The following is a 21703-nucleotide window of genomic DNA, read 5'->3' on the forward strand; positions in this document are numbered from 1 at the left end:
TGGTAGCGCAGTCTCCTTGGTTAAATTTGGAGAGCACGTGAACTCTTTTCTGGTATTTATGTGATATTGTTGGGCCTTTTGGAAGGCCGTAATTGTAACAGTTGGAGCAAAGTGCACTGGCAAACGCTACATTGGTGGCATTGTAAATTTGTAAATTAGGGGCTTGAAGCCCATAGGTGTTAAATTCCCTATTCTGGGGTTTTCAATTCTTATATCAAAATTGTCACCGTACCTGATACACTGTTGTTAAGTTCGATATTCTGAAACAAAGTATTACCTTTATTTAACGTTTTAAATTTATTCTGATATCGTAGTTAGACCCATTCAAGCCCTCACCTTCTTTCACCTCTCTCTGTTCCACCGATAACTCCGTAATAATTATCATTGTCAATATTTAAATTTGACGTTCTCAGAACTCTTGGAACTCTTTTATTTCCTATATTATATTGAAGGTGCTATTATCTTTTCGGGGCTTAATTTGCTTTAACGTTACGGATTTATTCTACGTCTGGAAACCTTAATCCTTGCTATTGTTGTGTCGCTCCATCTTACAAAGGTTATGTCATTTTTATGTCAAGATAGTGGGTATTGATTAGATATGACATAATTTGATAAGGATAATATGACCGTTACGAGTTGATTGTCATTCGAGTAGCGTTGTGGAGCAGATGCTCGTACGGGTTAGTGGTCAAGCAAGACGTGACTGATGATGACTGGGGTTTATTGGACCTCATTAAATAACATTGGCTATGTGATTTAAGAAATGTGATCGCTACGACGTTCCTATGGTTGAATGTGTGATGGAATTTGGTGAAATTAACTATTTTTGGTGTGAATATGTCGCGGTTTGACAGGTCCTCGACTTGTGAATGTTTCTCTAGTTCTTACCTCGCCTACTACATTTGTGGTATTTTGAAAAGATGATTGGGATGTGTTTCTTCCCTTCTGGTTTAACTCCTTAATTTTATTCCTTGTGTGAATTTTAAAAGGTGTTGATATTTTCGAAGCTTTTCAATATTGTTGTAGAAAAAATATCTACTGAAAGGGGTACCCCGTTCTTCGAAAAGGTATTTTGAGAGTTCTCAACCAAATGGTCATATGACCATTGATCTAAAGGTTCATTTTAAAAAAGAAACTGCAGTTCGTGTGTAAGATATATTTACTTATATTTTCTAAAGGTACTACACCTTGGTGATTTAATAGGGTTCCAGTGAATAAATGAATATTTTCTATTCTTACTTAATTTATTTACTTAAATGTTATTATTTCTTTTAAAGTTATATGGATTATGCATTGGTGTTACTCTCCGTATAAACAAAATGCTTATTTATTAAATGTTCATGCGGTTTAACTTTTTTAGTGTTTTATGGTATTTCACATGAATTGCTCTATTCCCCTGGATCCACCCTGTGTTGAAGTTCCTTTCGACCTTTGGTTCTGCCTGGAGTCAATCGCTTCCCAGTCCTGTGTCTTTATTTTATCGACGCCTACTCTAAGTAGTTGGCGTGATTTGGCGAGGGGATTGCCTCTTGTCTCTTTTTTTTGCTATTTTGCTTTACGTCGCACCGACACAGATAGGTCATATGGCGACGATGGGATAGGAAAGGCCTAGGAATTGGAAGGTAGCGGCCGTGGCCTCAATTAAGGTACAGCCCCAGCATTTGCCTGGTGTGAAAATGGGAAACCACGGAAAACCATCTTCACGGCTGCCGACAGTGGGGTTCGAAACCACTACCTCCCGATTACTGGATACTGGCCGCACTTAAGCGACTGCAGCTATCGAGATCGGTGTGTCTCTTTTGTGGCGGTGCTGACAATCGAAGACTTGAGGTGCGGTATTGTGGCTTCAGTTCTTTGATTGCCCTTTTCTTCGGTTGTTGGTACGCCACAATAAATTCCCTTGGAATCATCATCAGTTCACAGTAAATAAATCAAAGGATCTTAACATCAATCAGCATGAAATCTGCATTTAGATACATTTAAAATTCTTGACATAGGGTTATATGACATAAAACACACTAATATTTAAAGAACGTCCTAGGATTCAGGTCACAGATGACTGCAGTGCGTTTGTACAGAGCTTTAAGAAGTTGAGGAATACTGTGGATATAAAAACATATGCTAAAATGTTCAAATATCCATAGCTGAAACGTCAGTGGAGGGTAAAAACATGTATCAAACTTGACGATCGTTTAAAGTGTTGATTTCAATACAATTTGTAGTTTAAAAGATTAGCTGAGGAGTAGGAGGAAGTAAGAGCTGCTTGGTTGTTGAAACTGTCACTGTTATTGTTGTTGAGGTAAAAGCTGAATGTTGGTATGGCTTTTGTTGTATGCCCCAGTATTCAAAAAGTGGACGCGTGAGGAAGAAGAAGAAAGAAAGAAAGAAATGAGAACTAATGTGTGTGTTCGGATTTAATTTCTAGTGGGATAATTTATTGGGACTATGTGGAATTACCGCTACAGCTGAACTTAGTAATCTGGAATTTAAAAGCAGTAAGGAAACCGTCATTTAACTGTGCGCCATGTAATACAACACAGCAATTGGCCATAAATAGTTAATTGTTATGCATTTAAAAGACCTGATTGGACTCAATTATAGTTGAATGGCGGATAATCACTTCGCTATTCGATGTTAGTGGTACATTAATGTCTGCGAACTGAGTATTGGTGAGCTTCGCCGCTCGACTTTCAACTGTTTATGAAGCGCACTTTTGTGCCTGGCGCATGTTGTGATGTGATGCTCCGGCAGGCAGGATGCCCTCAAAATGGGTCCTGTGTATCCCAGTATGTTCATTTAGTGCTTTTTAGTCTTAAAACTTCTTCTATCGGGACCAAAATGAGTTGAATTTGCTGTGACCGTAGCTTCTGCTATAGTGCCTGTTCCCCAAGGCATTACTACTAATTTTGACTTAAGTTATCGAAGGATTTACCTTAATCATCATCTTCATCATCTTGGTAAGTCAGATCCCGCATGAATTACCTCTCATCTGTGGATGTCTGAAGTGCATCGCTACACTGAAGCTCCCACATTGAGCTATTCAAAATGTCGAAACGACGCGAAATATTTTTTAATACATTTCTCCTGGAAGTGACATTCGCCTTCGTTTTTGGTAATTTTTAAAGATTCGAACTTTTTTGCGCTGGAAATTTTTCCCTGATGTGAAATTCAACGTGTCCATTCAAAATGCCTACAGTTTAATTAGGTGGAAATTTGCTAACTGAACCGTGCAAACTTTGAATTGTTAGAAGTGTTCTGATAACTGTTGACACGCGATCTTTGTTATCTGCAACCTAACTGGGTTAGTTGTTACTTATCTTGAAGAGTGGAATAATGTTATCAAAAGTTTCACACCTGTGTAGTTTTTAAACAAATCGAGAGATCTGACCACCTTTAAGCGAAATTACTTCGTAATAGGTGATTGTAAATGTAATGATTTGTAATTCTGTACCAAGGTGAATACCGAAATGTGCTTTCTAGTTCATTTTTCTACATATCTGTGGCCTTCCTTTGATTTCCTTAAATTTTTATTTATTATTATTGTTATTATTATTATTATTATTATTATTATTATTATTATTATTATTATTATTATTATTACCTAGGAGAATAATGGACTCTGCTATGGAGGGTAAGAGAAGTTGAGGTAGACCAAGACGACGATGGTTAGACTCGGTTTCTAACGATTTAAAGATAAGAGGTATAGAACTAAATGAGGTCACAACACTAGTTGCAAATCGAGGATTGTGGCGACGTTTAGTAAATTCACAGCGGCTTGCAGACTGAACGCTGAAAGGCACAATAGTCTATAATGATAATGTATGTATGTATGTTATTATTATTATTATGATTATTATTATTATTAATATTACGGGGATACCCGTGGAGCAGGAAGAGGTGAAAGAAGCTGCCGAGGTGAATGGGTCTATCTACAATACCAAAAAGAGCTAACAGGCTCTCGGTGTCCCTCTGCCTACTCAAGGCAACATTACACCGCTCTCTGGTCTCTCAAACCACCATCTACAAAATTGAACTCACTCTTACAGGGGTATTAAATACCCAAACCACTGGACCTTCGTGGAATAAGAATAACAGGTTAAATTAATGGCCCGAAGCCAAAATGACTGGAGGCGTATACTTGCACTCCTAGATATGAACACAAAAAACTAAGTGGCCCTAGGCCGAAGAAACAGGGGCTATTCCCAAACTACTGAGGTGGCTCGTATAGAAATTACATTAACACATAACAGTAGAAAAAACAGTTAGATAAAACGTAGTCACCTCAAACCAAGATGAAAGGGAGCTCGAGAGGGTAATTCACTCTCTATCCCCGATTTACAGTTAAAGATTTTCGAAGATTTTACATTAGCAAAAGAAAAGTTACATTTTGGAAAGTTAGGTTACATAGTTAAAGATTCGGACCTTTCCCTCGGGTTAAACAGCGAAGGTAGCAAGAAAGAAAGAAAGAAAGAAGTTATGCGGCCATTACCTTGTAGATGTTCTGCTGACCTATGAAAAAGGCCGCCCGCCTCCTACTTTGACACACACACACTCAGTAAGATGACAATCAATTGGCCAAGGGACGTGAAAAGCCGCAGTTTATAAACCCTCACGGAAGGTTGGAGATCATTCAAGATGAATCACAAAATGTAGAAGAGATACGGGATTGGTTGGAAATTAATTACAAAAATTAGGGATTGGCTGGATTCAAAACTGGCGGAAATAAAAGGAAGAATTGCCAACCCATTAATAAATGGGTATCACTCAGTTACAAAAACCTAGAAATTAAAAACTTCTTAAAATCGTACGTTCTTTCACTTCGCACCAGGGTGCATGATCAATGTTTTTTGTAGTGTCATTGTGGAAAAAATTCCAAACTTCTTGATGAATATCAAACAAAACAAGTAGAAATGCACTCAGGTTAGGAAACTGCACAATAACAAAATTACTCGATATTTTAGTGGTGACATCTTCTGATTAAAGTTCCAAATAGTTGTAGTTTCAGTTTCACTGTTTTACCAATAGAGGAGTTCTTTTAGGCGCTAGTTTTGAATGCACGGAGTTGCGGTGTACCTCCCGGTACAATTATTATTACCCCTTGTTGTCATTATTTCGTATTCGTAGTTTCTGTTTCCGAAGTTATCCACCGTTTATGGCATTGTTGTGGAATGCTTCCTTGTTTTGTTGATTAGATAACGGTTCTGATTAGCGCGCATTGTCGCGGCGCGAGTCGGTGTTGTGATTATGTATGGGATTTTCGGATGCGGGTTGTTGTATGATGATTTCATGCCGTTGGTGTGATTAACTGGGTCACGGGAAAGTGTTTATTTCTTTTAATATTACTATGTTACCTTATGATTGGTTAACATTAACTTATTTTGGCGTGGGTTCTTTCCCTTATGCGGATAGTTTGTTACTTTAAAACGCTTCTGTGTTCACTAAGGTATCTTTTGGAAACCAAGTATGTTGCCTGTTGGCAATTTATTGTTTTTTGAAAAATAATTTGGAAGTATTCTAATACTTGTAAGTTGTTTAAGTGTATATTAATTTGTTAATTAGGTAAATTTAGGGACGGCCGTGCCTAGGAAATGTGCACATAATTTATAAATTTCGAGAGTACTCATTATTCTAAATTTTCTGTTAATACCGAGCTCGAAAGGTACTGTAACATCATAGAAATATTTTTTAAAAAAATTGCAACCTTGTATGTTTTTTAAACATTCTTTAAGCCTTGTTCATTCCAGTGTGTTTGGGGACCTTTAATTTAATGGTCATGTATTTGAGTAGTTTCTTGGAAAACTATTTGGTCAATTGTGTATTCTACTCTTATTGTTAGTCCATCCACCCTACTTCTCGTTTTAATATGGTATTAAATTTTGGGCCTTAAGTGTGAGAGTGAGTGTTATTGTAGTTGAATTGCTCTACATTTTGACATTTTTCCACCCTCTGTCATGTTCTTGACTTATTGGTATTGCCCAGATTCCATCGCTTTTCTCTCTTGTGTTTGTGCTTTTATCGAGGCCTTCCCTAAGTAGTAGGCGTGATTTCACGCTGGGATTGCCTCTAATCTCTTGGTGGTTGTGCTAACAGTCGAAGACCTGAGTTGCGGTGTTTGGCCGCCAGTTGTTTGGTTGCCACTTTCTTCGGTGGTTAGCATGGGCGCCCATATGACAGTTTCTAGAGGGGGCCCAGACCTGGGGGTACGTAGTAATTTGAATATTTTGGAAGATAAATGGCGATTTCTACTCTTCGGTAGAATAACCCAAATTCCTTACAGGTAGTACATGCTAACGTTCAAAGTCTAATTCCTCACTTCCACGAACTCCGTAACATTATTGCTAATGTCAACCCTCACATCGTCATGAACGGAGAAACCTGGATGAAACCGTGGTTGTCAGATTCTCTTGTCCACATCGAAAATTATACCTTGATCCGAAATGATCGCACAGGTAAAGCCGGCGGCGGAGTAGCTATGTATATTAGGAACGACTTAAAATATAAAATAATTTACAAAACAACTAGTGAATACTGCGCAAGGCCCGAGTTCATGTTCATTGAAATTGAGGCTTTAGGTGTAAAGTGCTTACTGAGTGTTGTGTATCGCCCACCAAAGATTGGATACATCACCGACCTTGAAGACATCTTACTTGACCTCCTACCCAGGTATGAGCATGTTTTATTACTAGGAGACCTCAATACTGACATCCTTAACGACAAAATGACTGAGACTAAACAACTAATCAACATATTTAAATCTTGTAACATGACGATTTTGCCACTTAAACCAACACATCACACAGCCACGTCACATACATTACTGGACTTAATTGTGACGAATAACCCTGACAGAGTACTGACCCACGGGCAAATGTCTGCTTGCGGACTATCCAATCACGACTTAATTTATTTAGCTTATTCACTTAAATGCCCCAAGTACAGACCTAAATTAATTACATTCAGAGATCTAAAACGTATAAATAACGAAGCCCTATTAGAAGATGCTGCAAACATACCTTGGCATAATGTCCATATTTTAGACAATATAGATGATAAAGTGGAGTTCTTAAACACACAACTGCTAGCTCTCCTTAATAAACACGCGCCAAAACGCACTGCTCGTGTAACACGCCCTGCGGCTCCATGGATGACGCAGGAAATACGAGACTTAATGACAGAGAGAGACAAAGCTTTCAGAAAATTTAAAACTAGCCAAATACCAAACGATTTTGACCTGTACAAGACCCTTCGTAACAGAACCACACAGGCCGTAAGGAATGCTAAAATAAGACACTCACAGAACATTTTGCTAACCCGAAACACGACAACAATCTGGAAAACCGTTAAAAAAATGGGCATAGGCGGAAATAAAATACATACTGCTGACGTTAAAATATCACTGGATGATTTAAACCAATACTTTACTACAAGACCCGTTAACATTGACGAGACAACAAAAGAACAGACGATTAACAAAATTCTATACAATGGCAATACTAACAATGGAGGAGAACAGTTATATTTTTCCCTCGTAACTCCTGCAGAAGTAAGACAAATTGCACGATCAATAAAGACAACTGCGACAGGATGTGACGAGATTGTTCCACAGTTACTGTTAAAAACTCTAGATGTAATCCTACCAACTCTAACCCACATCATAAATACCTCACTGATAACCGGCATATTCCCTTCCCTTTGGAAATATGCAATTGTTCGCCCACTCCCCAAGGTCAACAATCCCGTGGAACCCAAAGACTATCGATCCATTTGCATTTTACCATTTCTGTCCAAAATTTTGGAGAAAATAGTTCACAGACAAATAACCGCATATTTAAATAACAATATGCTTCTTGACAAATACCAGTCTGGTTTTAGAAGCAATCATAGCACAACTACTGCACTGCTTAAAGTTACAAATGACATAGGAGTAGCTATGGATAAGGGAGAAATTACTGTTTTAACTCTTCTAGACCTTAGTAAGGCCTTTGACTGCGTTGACACGGACATACTAATAGCAAAATTACGTGCTCTTAATTTCTCACAAAGCACACTATCCTGGATGTATTCCTATCTCTCTGATCGCCGGCAGTGTGTATCTACAGGTGAAAATTTCTCTTCATGGCAATCTGTAGAGACTGGAATACAACAGGGGTCAGTGCTAGCACCACTCCTATTTTCGATCTTCATTTCAGGACTAACACAAGTAATTAAACATTGTCAATATCATGTGTACGCAGACGACATACAGATATATACACATGCACACCCTCGTGACTTACCGACTGCAATAAATAATATGAACGACGACCTAGGAAGAATATGTAGGTGGACCGATGACCATGCACTAAAGATCAATGCCCAAAAATCACAGTGTATTCTTTTAGCTACCCAAAAAACCCACGCACGACTTACAGACATCCATACCCACTCAGTAACATTAAGAGGCACTCAGTTACAATTCAAAGACACAGTTAAAAACTTAGGGATGATAATGGATAAAAACCTTAGTTGGAACGATCATGTAACAGGTATATGTCAGCGAGTGTTTTATTCCTTACATTTCCTTAAAAAACTCCCCCAAAATGTAAGAAAACTGCTTATCCAAAGTATGGTAATGCCAATATTCGACTACTGTGACGTAGTATACAGTAACCTGAATGCCTCACTTTCCATCAAGCTCCAAAAGGCACATAACGCATGCGTTCGATTTATTTCAGATATACCAAGGTTTAGCCATATTTCTCCCGCATTTGCTAGGCTTTCATGGCTACGCTTAAGAGAGCGACGAAATTTACACACTCTTTCCCTGTTACATCGTATACTGAACCTTAACACACCTGAATACCTTGCCACACAATTCCATTACCTAGCATCATCTTCTAGTATTCCTACCAGATCATCATCCACCCCAGTACTAAGCATTCCCATTCACCGCTCAACTGGCTACAGTAGATCATTTATAGTCGCCGCCAGCCGAATTTGGAATTCCCTACCTGCTGAAATTAGGAGCGTGTCAAACCACCTCCGCTTTAAGAAACTCTGTCAAACCTGGTTAATAAATAATAATGATTTCTTATAACATAGTAGGATTAGATCATAGTTAAGTTTTAGATTAATTAAAACATTTAATTGCTACCTTAAGATATTAAACTGTAGATAATTTAGTGTATATTTAACTCTTCATGTAGGTGTATGTATGGTCGGACAGAATAGCAGGCTTCATAGCCTGAGTCCCGCCATATAAAACAAGACAATAAATAAATAAATAAAAAATATCCCCTGCCTGTTGGTGGGGGACGGTCCTACCGCTTTTACGTAATACCGGTACTGATTTTTAAGTCATTTTTTGAAAGGAAAACACGTGACTACACTAGAGTTTTGCCTTTCCCTGAGAGCTAGAGGGGGGCCACGGCGCCCTTGGTGGTTAGTACGCCGCAAATTATTGGAAAGTGGTTTGATAGTACTTATTCCCCGCTCTCGTTACCTGCCGCTAGAAGAGTAGGTGCACTGCTCGTCCGCGTCTGACTGCGAGGAGCTTGAAGAGGAGGGAGGACAGTGACTTGCTATGGATTGGCCCGGTGTGAAGGGGATGTGAGATAGTTGGGGAGTGATCCGTTTACCTAGATACGACTTGAGAATAAGGGGTGGATGGCCTCGTAAATTATGTTTGTTTTCTCGATGGATCAGATTGTGATTAAAGTTGACTGGTGTTAAAGCTCTCTTGCTAAACAAGATTGGCACTGTAATCTGTAAGTACCTGATTTACCAAACTTGTCAGATTTATTCACGGTTCCTGGAATGTGCAAGTAAGATAGATTGTTATTGGTTGTCCTGTATGCCATTTTTACCCCATGTTTTGTAAACAAGTTTGTTATTTGGTATACTGAATCGTTGTTGAAGGTGAAACTGAATAACCGTCCTTCAGTTTCTTTTCTTTAATAAGAGTAGATTTTGGTTTATTCATTTGGTCGATGAAACCTCTGTTATACCCATTCTTTCTTTACGTTGGGATGAGATGACGGTACATTGAATGCCCTGTGGACCAAGCTATAAAAGCGGCTTTTTTGTGGGAATTTGGATGAACTGAAAAATGTTTGATAGTATTGTTGGTTTGTTTAAGCTTCCTGTATATTGAACCCATGGCCTTTGTGCCCTAAAAATTGTAAGTACCGTATGAAAAGTGATCCGTTTACCTAGATACGACTTGAGAATAAGGGGTGGATGGCCTAGTAAATTATGTTTGTTTTCTCGATGGATCAGATTGTGATTAAAGTTGACTGGTGTTAAAGCTTTCTTGATATCACGGGAGTGACACGTAGCAACGAGGTAGCTACTTTACGTCCCACGCTGGGATACGTGACGTCATCCGCACGTGTCTGCAGTGGAAGGATACAGAAGGAAGTTTATGTCGAATAAATAAAATTAAATGAAATAATTAGTGGTGAATGCAATATAATGATGGTCCTGTATTTATCTTTAAGACAATTGGTCTTTAGTAAGACGGATTTGAGACTACTAAGCCATTTCTGGGGATTATTTCAGAAGAAAGCGTGTGCCTAGCGTCCCCACGCGAAGTCGACAGAAAAGTAGTGCCTATCAAATGAGGTCATCTAACCAGTTAATTTAAGGTGCATAAATTTTAATATCCAGGAACACTACCGATAGCCATGTAGCAAGTATGTGGTTACATCCAAATCTCTTTTAAATACGCTTCATTTAAGTCAGAAAAGTTACACAAATTTTCTTGGCGGCAAAGGGAAAATGCCTGGAGAGAGGTGGTACTGTCTATAAATATAGAATGGACGCCATGTTGAAAGCCCTGCATTTGTATCGTGAGGCTGAAGACAGAGGGTTGAACTGCCCTGTAAATCGATCGACAAACGTAGACTAAGTCCAACCAACAGATTTTAGCCGAAGTGGCTGGGGTCTTGACTCCACGTGGAGATAATTTTTCTTTGAGCAAAAGTAATTGTATAAAAAGGACGGCCAAGATAGAGGAAGAAGTTTTTATATATAGTTGTGTGTGGTAAGGGAAGTAATTCGTGTGCGGGAAATAAATACTATCAGTCAAGTGCGATCAACAAATTCAACAAGTGAAGGGTATTTCTTTTATTGTTTAATTTGCAGGAAAAATAAATAAAGATTATGATGTACAGCCAGAAATGTAAAATGGCTAGATAAGTAGCGGAAGGTCACGGGTGAGCCGAAGGATGGAATCTGACGTCAATCTGAGGTAGGTGCCTTGCCATCTTACCACTTACTATATCTTGTTTTGTGAAGTCAAACTTATGTGCATTTGAAATGGGTTTTATGACGCAATTGGTCACCCCTATGTTTCTTTGGCGAATGTCAAAATATGACAAGAGGTCATTTGTTTTATTTTCTGTTTGGATAAATTTAAAATATTGCGAGTGCTGTGTGACATGTAAAAGTTATTAGTGAGGGCTTCGAAGTGATATCACGTCCTGATTAGATCGTCATTTCCGTGAATTTATTGCCTATACTTTTGTGATGTCAATTTCAGATATTTTATCTGGCGTAAAATTTTTCTGTTTGAAATTTGATGGAATTAATGTAAGAAGTCCATGGTTACCCATTTTCAATCGAGTGGAAGAGCGCTGTCGAGTTGAGAAATTTAGAGTGGTGAATTTGGTCACGAAGGAAACGTTATTCTGTGTCTGACTGGCGATAAATAGTAGAATTTTGACCGTCATTTTGTGATTTCCAGTTTTGGAAAATACGAGATCATTATGCGAAGTGTTCATTATTGATGTATTTGTGGGTGTTATGCGTCGCGGATTCTAGTTTATTTTATTCCATTTCCTTGTTAGTGAGAGCCGTCGACTTGAGGCAGAGTTGAGAGTTGTCGTATGAGTTGAGATAGGATTTTTGAATCCGGTGATTGGAAGTCTGTAAATGTGCCGGGATATGTATAAGCCCGAGGGAGATTTTGTGTAATGTTTGGGATGGAAAGTAGAACTAGAGAATCCATGCCGGTATTAATTTGCGACGTGTACAATTAGTGTAGGGCATTTTGAAGTATAATCTATAAGCATTTTGCTGGTCAGAAATATCGTATTTGTTTAATTATGTCGGCGAAGTTAAAGGTTTCATTCTGAGAGACCAGTCAAGCATGACCAACAGATGGATCATATCACAGCAGAGCGGGGTCGTGTCTCAATACCGACAGCTGATAGGAGTTCGCAGCTCGAATGATGGAACGTGCAGAGTGTGTTACGCATTGAAGCGAGATAGCATTTCTTGGCAGGGGATAACGTTAACTGTTGGATCTAGTTGAAATTTTAATCCGGGAATAACGTGTGTGTTATTAGATACTGTAAGTTTGTTTAACTGAGATTGTAATGTGCATTTGAGACCACGAACTTAGAGTATAATGAGCGAGGTTAGGTAATTTCAGGGTTGTCCGAAATATAGAGCGATGGTAATGATGATTGTTTTGTTTGTGAGGGGCGCACAAAGCTTCGCGGAAATATAATGACAAGATATGACATCGTAATCGGTTTACATTGTACGGCGAGTTACTTATGGTTTTGCACTTAATTATCAGGGTTATCCAAGTAGTAATAATGGTTAGTATTGGATTAGATTAAAGTGTGATGTCACGAAACAAGATGAATACTGGAAATAAGTGATGTAAATTTTTTCCAGCTACCGACGATATCCATCCAACATGATTAAAAATGAATTACGTCAAAACGTTAAGTAGGGACTTGTGAAAGAAACCATTCGTCCGATGAGATAGAATTTGTTGTTCATTAAGACTTCATTAAATCATTTACATTTACTTAATTATCAAATTCAGTGGACATGTATTTGAAATAACTTCAAATCAAGCGAATGACTTGAAGATGAATTCTGGAAATCTTAGTTCATGTTTCAGGGGAATATGTAAATGTTAACGTAACGATTAAGGGGACATATCCGAAGGTAATGGATTTTACTGCCACAAAGTATTGTGAGCATTGTCTTTGTTGCATTCTTTGGCTTTGATTGATGGAGCAGTAAATGTGCTGGGGTTAGTAAAGTGGAAACTTTGGTCATCAACCGATGTAACTTAATTGGGTTTAGCCTTCAGCTTAGAAACTTGGATGGTCTTGGGGTCATCAACCTCAGTGACTTAGAGTAGGGCCTTATGCCACCGTAGCATCATTTTCCTTGCGGTCATCATCCACAATGACTTTAAAGTAACTTAGAAGTTTAGATGTCGGTCCATGACATAGTCACAGGTCACATCAATTCAATTAAGGGTCCATGCCGTATAACCACTGTGTGGCACATACCGATTGGACTGCCCAGAGTCCAGAGTTCGTTTTACGAGGACTGGGCCATAAAGAACCACTATGATGGTACATGTAGTCTCACGTGGAAGCCGAATCTAAGGATTTCCAGACTTTCTTTCTTTCTTTAATTAATAATTGAGACTTTCTTCTTGCGTTACGGCCTCTGTAGGATGTAATAAGGATGCCCATCAGGCAGTTATGCCAAAGGCTCACACCAGTGTTCTGACCTTCTGTGTAAAATTATTGTGGTGTCCAGTGGACACGATTGGATCCCAATGATACCGATGATAAATGATTAACTCTTCAGAGATTACTTGAATAAATAGGAATATTTTTTAAACAGACCTTTCATTTGAGTAGATAGATTAGAATTACTGAACCCTATCTTTATCTCAGCAAGTGACAAAGAACCCAATACGACCCAAGAGACAGATCTCATGAAATTTTGCTGATAGGTAAGGAAGGTAGGTATCCTTCATAGTGGACCAAAAGGGTTCAAGTGAATTACTATTATCTGGACACTGAAATTAACCAACAATTATATGAATCAAATGCGATAACCTGATATGATGATTTTCTTGTAGAATTTTTGTGGATATGACTTTTAGTGTACACTTTTAGTGTATATAGTCAGTGATAGTCTGTTGTTCCCAATTTCATTTTTGTTGACGTGTTAGGCTGTTACATTTGGCTGTGTTTCTTGTTATAAATAATACAGTATTTTTTTAGGATCTATCTTTCTTAAGTGGGAGAGTTATTTATCTTTGATTTAATTTAGTGTAGGAGTCGCGTACAATATAAGGAAATGTTTTAGATTCTAATGCAACAACAACAACAACAAACCACGTGTATTTGACGTGTTACTGAATTGGATGATCTGAAGTAACATTTATGTATTTCAAAATTGTATGTTAATGGAACATGAATTCTAGTTGTACGGTTCAGTAACTATTTGGCAAAGAAATTACTATTATTATTATTATTATTATTATTATTATTATTATTATTATTATTATTATTATTATTTTGAAAAATATTCTGTAGGCGATTGGCTTTTCTTTATTTTACACAGTGAGCAGTTTCTTTCTTTTGAACTGAAACATGTTACGGTTACTATCATTTAAAACAAGTGTTCATTAAATTTTGTAAATTACAGTAAATTGTAATCACCAGTGGTGTGATCTATTGGAATGTAAATGTTCTGAATCATAAATTTCATATACACAGTGGTAATGAATCACAGTGGACACCATTTTTTATTATAATTTTTTAAATTATTATTATTATTATTATTATTATTATTATTATTATTATTATTATTATTATTATTATTATTATTATTATTATTATTATTCTTTGTCGTTTAGGCCTACTGAGGACCACGGGGCTCGTATCTACTCTTGGGTAAAGTTGTTGCTTTCTTCTTCCTCCAATACTCCTTCATTTGCTGACTATGAGCCAGCTTTCTCTCCTCGGTCCACTTAGTTCCTGTAGTCTTCTTACTTGTAAGGGACGTTGGGAAAACTCCGTGTCGGATGGCTTGACGGAACAGTAGTCGGTCATGAGTTTGTCCCGGTGGGATATCTAGTTGTTCCATATCTGACTTAACTGACGTGATCCATTTGTTCTTAGAAGCCTTGCCTCTTCCTGTTACTGTGAATATCCTTTTGGTGAGTCTTTCGGAATCCAGACGGGCCAAGTGTCCATAAAAGGTCAGGCGCCTTTTCCTTATAGACGTGACGATGTCCTCCTGGTGTTCATACAGTTCATTATTATGACGGATTCTGTAAGTGCCTCCTTCCTCTCTGATTGGTCCTAATATCCTCCTCAGGATCTTCCTCTCCTTTAACTCCAGCTTTCTGAGTGGGCCCTTCCTAGCCATTACAAGGCACTCAGAAGCATACAGAACAGATGGTTTGACTACCGAGTTGTAGTGTCTGAGCTTGAGGTTCTTGGAGAGGCACTTAGATGAATAGATACTACGACACGAGTGATAAGCCCTTTCAAACTTGGTACATCTGGCATCTATGGCTGGGTTCTCGCTCTGATTCGCAGAGATCCATTCTCCCAAGTACTTAACCGCAGGTACTTTTCGTATGGTAGCGTCTGTGAGAGGAATTGTAGAAGGGGCCTCCTTGATATTGGTCATAAATTCAGTCTTCTGGATGCTGATTTTCAGACCAGTCTTCACTGCTACACAATAAAGACTCTGTAAGTTGTAGGTAGCCTCCTCTATATTGTTTGCCAGTAGAATGAGGTCATCGGCAAAGGCTAGGCACGGGACAATGAGGTTGTCTCTCTTGAACCCAAGCTTCAGTCCAGCTCCCGGTGGTAGCATAGTTCTCCATTCTCTAATGATCTTTTCCAGGACACAGTTGAAGAGAATGCAGGAGAGACCATCACCCTGTCTAACTCCTGTTCTGATTGGAAAGCTTTCAGATAGTTCACCTCTGAACCTGACCTTGGACGTCGTGTTCCTCAGAGTGGCTTGAATCAATCGTAGGGTCTTCCCATCCAGACCAAGTTCCCATAGTATGGAGAAAAGGGTGTCTCTGTCCACAGAGTCATAAGCTTTCTGAAAATCTACTAGGACTATTATTATTATTATTATCATTTCCAGTGTGTCATCACTATATTTTACCTATTATTTTGGAAGGCCTAATATATGATGGAGGAATGTTATCAATCTTTGTGAAGTGGTTAATTATGCATTCTTGAAATTAATTATAATTTTAATTAATTAGAATATTATATATTTATTTAATTTATGTAAACTCTGAGAAATTTTATTATCGTTTTTAATTGAGTTTGGTGGATAATTATTAGCACTTCTGATGCTTAATTTTGGATAGCTACTGTAAATTATTATTATTATTATTATTATTATTATTATTATTATTACTGTCCACTTATTATTACATTTATAAATGGTTAATATCAGAATATTACCATTCAAATGTGTACATTTATACACGTATTTTATGAATTTAATTAACAGATTTGGTAATGAATTATGAAAATTTTACGATTTAATTAACAAATTATTTATCTTAAGAGTTAATCAGTGATGTGATAACATATTTTATTTTATAAAGAATATAAATTTAACATTAAAGGTTTGAGTCTAAATTTACATCATATTCACTAATTATGGATTAATTACATTTCTTCATTTTTCTTAATTATGATTAATAAAATTTACTTACAATTTTCAAAATCAGTCTGTGTCATGATTTTATTTAGTTATATGACTATCCCTAATTGAGTTATACCTTATCCATCTCTAAATCGACGACAGGAACCGATCGCGACTGAGATGGATTTCACAGCTTCGGTAATTATATTTTTTTCAGTGGCAGCCGTGGCAATAGTGGACTTCAAGTCAACACCGAAGAAGCTCTAGAAGGGTGAAGTACAGTGAAAATACTTCATAAGGTGACTTGCCACCCACATTGATTTTCATTTCCTGAATTTTAGCCGATTCTTCTGAGACTGCTGAAGAAGTGTAGACGGGAGCAACTTTTCTCCAGTTTGGGAGCTGCTCCTTCTTTCTTTCTGCTTGCTTTTTAGGTTTCTTTACAGCTGACCCTCCAGGTTTATAATCTGGTTCTTGTTCAGTACTTATACGTATTTCAAAGGAACCAGCCACGTCACATACTTGTTCCTCTTCCACAAGAAGGTCTTCTTCGTCCGTTACTTCATCGACGTTAGGTGGAACATAGACAGCGTCAATTTTATCTGCATTCACCAAGTCATCTTCTTCTTCTTCTAAGATAGCTACGAGTGCTATCACAGTTAGTGTTTTCTGGTAGATATGAGACAGCTGAAAACGAGCAAATCCTATTATAAATACGAAACATGTTATACGTAATTCCACAGCAAACAAAAAAGTATGTACTATTTATAAAATAATTCACTTTATAATACAGTTTAGCGTACCTTTCTTGCGATATCGTTTCTTTATCAGCACACAATTCCAGTTTCATGCTTCCTCACTGCACTACAACAATGAAAGAAGGAACAGAGGTTGCAAGTACAGTCAAGTGAGCAGTCTATGAATAAAGTCTACATCCTTGCTAATCCCAAAGTTGCGTAAACGCAACATTATTGTAAATTAAGAAAAAAGACTTCTCGTAATATATTCATTGCGTGAAAAATACCTGTTGTCTTTCAAGTATGTCTATAAAATTTGAATATATAAAAACAGACACAAAATATCTATTCTGTTTCTGAAAACCCTCAGAACTCAACCGGATTGCATGTTGTGGTTTTTTAATTTTTAAAAATCAGAAAAAGTGCCATTACATGTATTTAGTGGGGCCTACCTTTAATATGAAAATTCCCTAACCCAACCTCCATATGAGAAAAGACGTTTGGTGATTTCCCCGACGCGTCTCTAGGGTAACGTTAAGTGCTATGGAATTTTATACAATGTTGCTCACAACGTGTAGACTACCTAACCTGGAATACTGTATGGAATGTAGAATTCCATAGCGCAGGGCGGGTATATCAGTTAGTGTCATAAGAAAGGAAGTGTTGATTTCTTGTGATAGTTAAGTCTAGAAAATTTAGAGAACGGTTGGATTTTGTTTCCAATGTGAATATTATATGGGGAATCAACTTGTTTAACTCATCCAGTAAGGTTAGGCTGTTGGTATGTCCTCCATCTAAAATTGTGAAGATGTCATCGGCAAATCTCGTCCAGAAGAAAATGTGCTCCATTTTGCTGATGTGTGTATGCTCCAGATGGTCTAAATAAATCTTCGGCATGATTCCGATGTCGGAGATCCCATTGGATGTTTTTACCCTCCATTGACAATTCCACTACGAATATTTGAACATTTTAACATATGTTTTTATAAGCACAGTATTCCTCAAGTTCAAAGCTTTTATGCATTATCTTAACTCACTGCAGTCATCTGTAGGACGTTCTCTAAATATGTCATATAGCCCATGTTAACCATTTTACATGTATTTAAAGGCAGATCTCATCTTGTTTGTTGTTAATATCCTTTGATTTATTTATTCACTGTGAACTGATGATGATTCCAAGGGAATCAAAACCAGTTTTCACTTAAGATTTTATATATTGTGTTGAATGGTGGAACATCCCTGAATTAATTCCTATTATATAAGTTATACGTCAACACGGAAATGAAAACCATAACATATGAAATGTAACTGTGTAGAGTCAAACAAGGCAGGTGCCGAGTCAACGTGAAACTCTTTACCTTTTTGCAAAGAACTTTGCTTTGCGGCTTCAGAAGAAAATCTCAGTGTTCACGAGGAACTATTCCGCAGTAATGAGGATTTGAATTTAAGAATGTTTTGGAGCTGTTGCGGTACGTTCGTTCGTCACCAGGTGGCTCGCAGCGCTTCAAGCGAGAGCTGATCACAACATCAGGCTCCAACTAAGATTTGCTCTCACACCGTGTGTGAGCAACAACAGAGAGGACATCAGACGAATGCGGTAGAAGAAAATAGAAACTAATGAAATAAATGCAATGAAAGACACCAGGATAGAATGGAACACAGCTGGAGAATGGAAAGAAAGATGTGGAGAGGGTGACAATGTGAGGGGCGGTGTACACACATAACGCATAGTTTGGAACGGATCAACTGGTGATATCGAACGTACGAATCTGAAAAACACTGAAATGAAATAACAATAGCAAAAGAACAGGGAAGAAAACAATCCTTCATGGCTGGCAACCACGTATTTCTTAATTGATAGCCAGTTGAAATTGTTAGAATTTTTACGTACTTTCACAGCTTTCCGCATAATCCTAGACCTGTAGTGTTTAGTGTGGGTAAGAGCTCGAACATCTTGGAATACGACATTATGAGCCGACGATAGGGCGTGCTTCCAAGCTCATCACACTTACATTTAATGGAATATGATTGTGGGCTGGTTGAGACGGATATTTCTTTCGTGTTCCCTGATGCGAGTCCCAATGGACCGGCATGTTTGGTCAATGTATACCTAGCCCCAAGAATAGCGAATTTTGTACACCGCAGCCTGTAATTTTCGGGAAAATTTGTCCTTGCTTTTACCTAAACTGCGAGCAATTTTAGTTACGGTGCTAAACAGAGTTTTTATATTATGCTTGCAGTGGACCTTGGTAATTCTGTCTGTGGTGTTGTGAATGTACATAAGCATGAGATGAGTCCTAAAATCTGTCAGGCCGTTTCCCAATAATCAAAAATGCTTCCAAGCTCATCACACTTACATTTAATGGAATATGATTGTGGGATATGGAAGGAGAAGTCTGGTCAGAGGTTGTCAACCGTAGACAGCATAGTCGACCATCGAAACAAGCACAGCATGTAGGAAGTTTACATTCACAGACAGAAAGAGAATACATTGTGAAACATTTGAAATATAATGGGATTTCATGTGAGATATGTTGTATTGCACTCAATACCAAAGCATTTCAGAGCAGATATTGATCTCTACTCTCTGACGTTGGTCAATTGTTCAGATTTGTGGCCTAAATATGATTTAGTCAGGCCCCAATAGAACATCTCATATGCAGGTGAGAGACAAGATGATATGTCTCGTCAAGAAATTAACCTGTTGATGTCGGACATCGAAAGTCTGTGTTGGACTATAGTGCAGGCATGTGATGTACAAACTTTCTTGACATCGGAGTGGCAGTTGCTACCCAGCACATGTTCTGGCAGACCCAAATGGGGAGAAATGTTTGCTTTTCATTGTACAGCAAAAGTGCAAGTATTACGAACTAGTTTGTGTGTTCTCACTGCATCAACACATATTAGAGCAGAAATAAGCAACAGCGAATGAAGAGGATACCATGATTGTTATGAGGGATTTAAAACAGAACAAGTTATGAATCACCTGGAAGCGGTATGAGTACTTCCTGATACAGTAAACGTAATGAACTTGCCATCAGGAGAGAGCTTCCCTGTCATGGAAGGTGCCTCATGCACTAGTTTCGGTAAGAGAAGATTAAACTTTTCTAAATTATACACTTCTTCAAAGATATCCTCAACGGTTGTATTATCTTGAAGCAAAATTATGCCCAGTAACTCCTCCGAAGTCGTTATCGCAGCTGTGGATGTAAACGGATAATTATGCCTCACTACATCATTTGTATTTTCATGACCTGTTATAGAAAAGCTGTGTGAAACTTTCAACTTTTGCTATAATTTAGATTACAAGCAATGTCATCAGCTCCCTCGGCAGTGATTGTACTTCATAACAAATAAATGTTTCTGAAACTTTGAACTATATCGGACCAAACATTTTGGTGATAGCTTTCAAATTTACTGTGACTATAAATTTTGGAATTTTTACATTCAGCTCTGCTATCATGTACCCCCTCTTTATGAGCGACCCTCCTTTGAAGTCTTCGTACTGCATCTTAAATTATATTCCTTTCGAGGCACTTCTACTTTGGCTGAAAATCAACGTGCAGTTTTATCTCTGCTTTCACAGCAGAAGTAAGCAAGTTCCCATCTTTCTTGGAATATGAATTATTATTATTATTATTATTATTATCATTATTATTATTATTATTATTATTATTATTATTATTATTATTATTATTATTACTCGAGAGTTTGCAGAATAATGTTGTCCACTCCCAAGAAATAAGGATCCAGTATTATACACTCCAACTGGTACAAATGAGCAGTCTCCGCTCCCGCAGCTCCTGGATGGAAGGAAAGTGCAGCAATTTCTTGATAATCGTTATGAAGAAAGGAATAGACGTTCCTTTGTGGACCCATGACACCAATGACCTATTATATAATATAAAATAAAGGTCCACCATAGTCAATATATACAAAATAAGAGATTTGTCTGTCTAATCACAAGATAATGGTCGAGGAGAATTTAATGAAAATTAATACGTCAAGTCAATGAAGAAGGCACTACAATCTAGACTACAAATAATATGATTTCCACTGAGTGAAATCATAGTTTAGGGGAGGGCCTACAACTTAATTTCCTCTTATTAGGGTAAATCATACAATTTCCAAACTAGGCCTTCCCTATCCCATCGTCGCCATAAGACCTATCTGTGTCATTATTATTAGCGTATGGTAACGTACACAAAACAATACAAAGATTAAATATACATGAGCAGTAAGCACAAACTATTATATACATAATTATAAGATATAGTCATTATAACATTGAAAACAATCATTCAAGCAAAAGGGTTCAAAGAGTTAGATCTAAATTTTCTAACCATTGTATGGCCTCAGCAGAAGCCACCACAAAGTCCTGGCTGGATTCAGCGAATGCGTGTCAGTGCGACGTAAAACAACTAGCAAAAAGTAATTAATATAGAATAATAATCTTTTCCCTTATAAAATCCAATTTGCAACATTAATTTTGCCTTGCTTGGTGTACTGTATATTTGAAATATCTGTCAAAA

General features: G+C 37.6%; 1 protein-coding gene across 3 annotated transcripts in view; it reads right to left on the reverse strand.

Moving 5' to 3' along the window:
- Positions 1–21703, reverse strand: part of LOC136879210 (uncharacterized) — a 1250431-nt gene that overhangs the window by 515503 nt on the left and 713225 nt on the right. The gene's annotated exons all lie outside the window — the stretch shown is intronic.

This window comes from Anabrus simplex, chromosome 8 (genome assembly GCF_040414725.1).
Source record: "Anabrus simplex isolate iqAnaSimp1 chromosome 8, ASM4041472v1, whole genome shotgun sequence".
Classification (NCBI taxonomy): domain Eukaryota; kingdom Metazoa; phylum Arthropoda; class Insecta; order Orthoptera; family Tettigoniidae; genus Anabrus; species Anabrus simplex.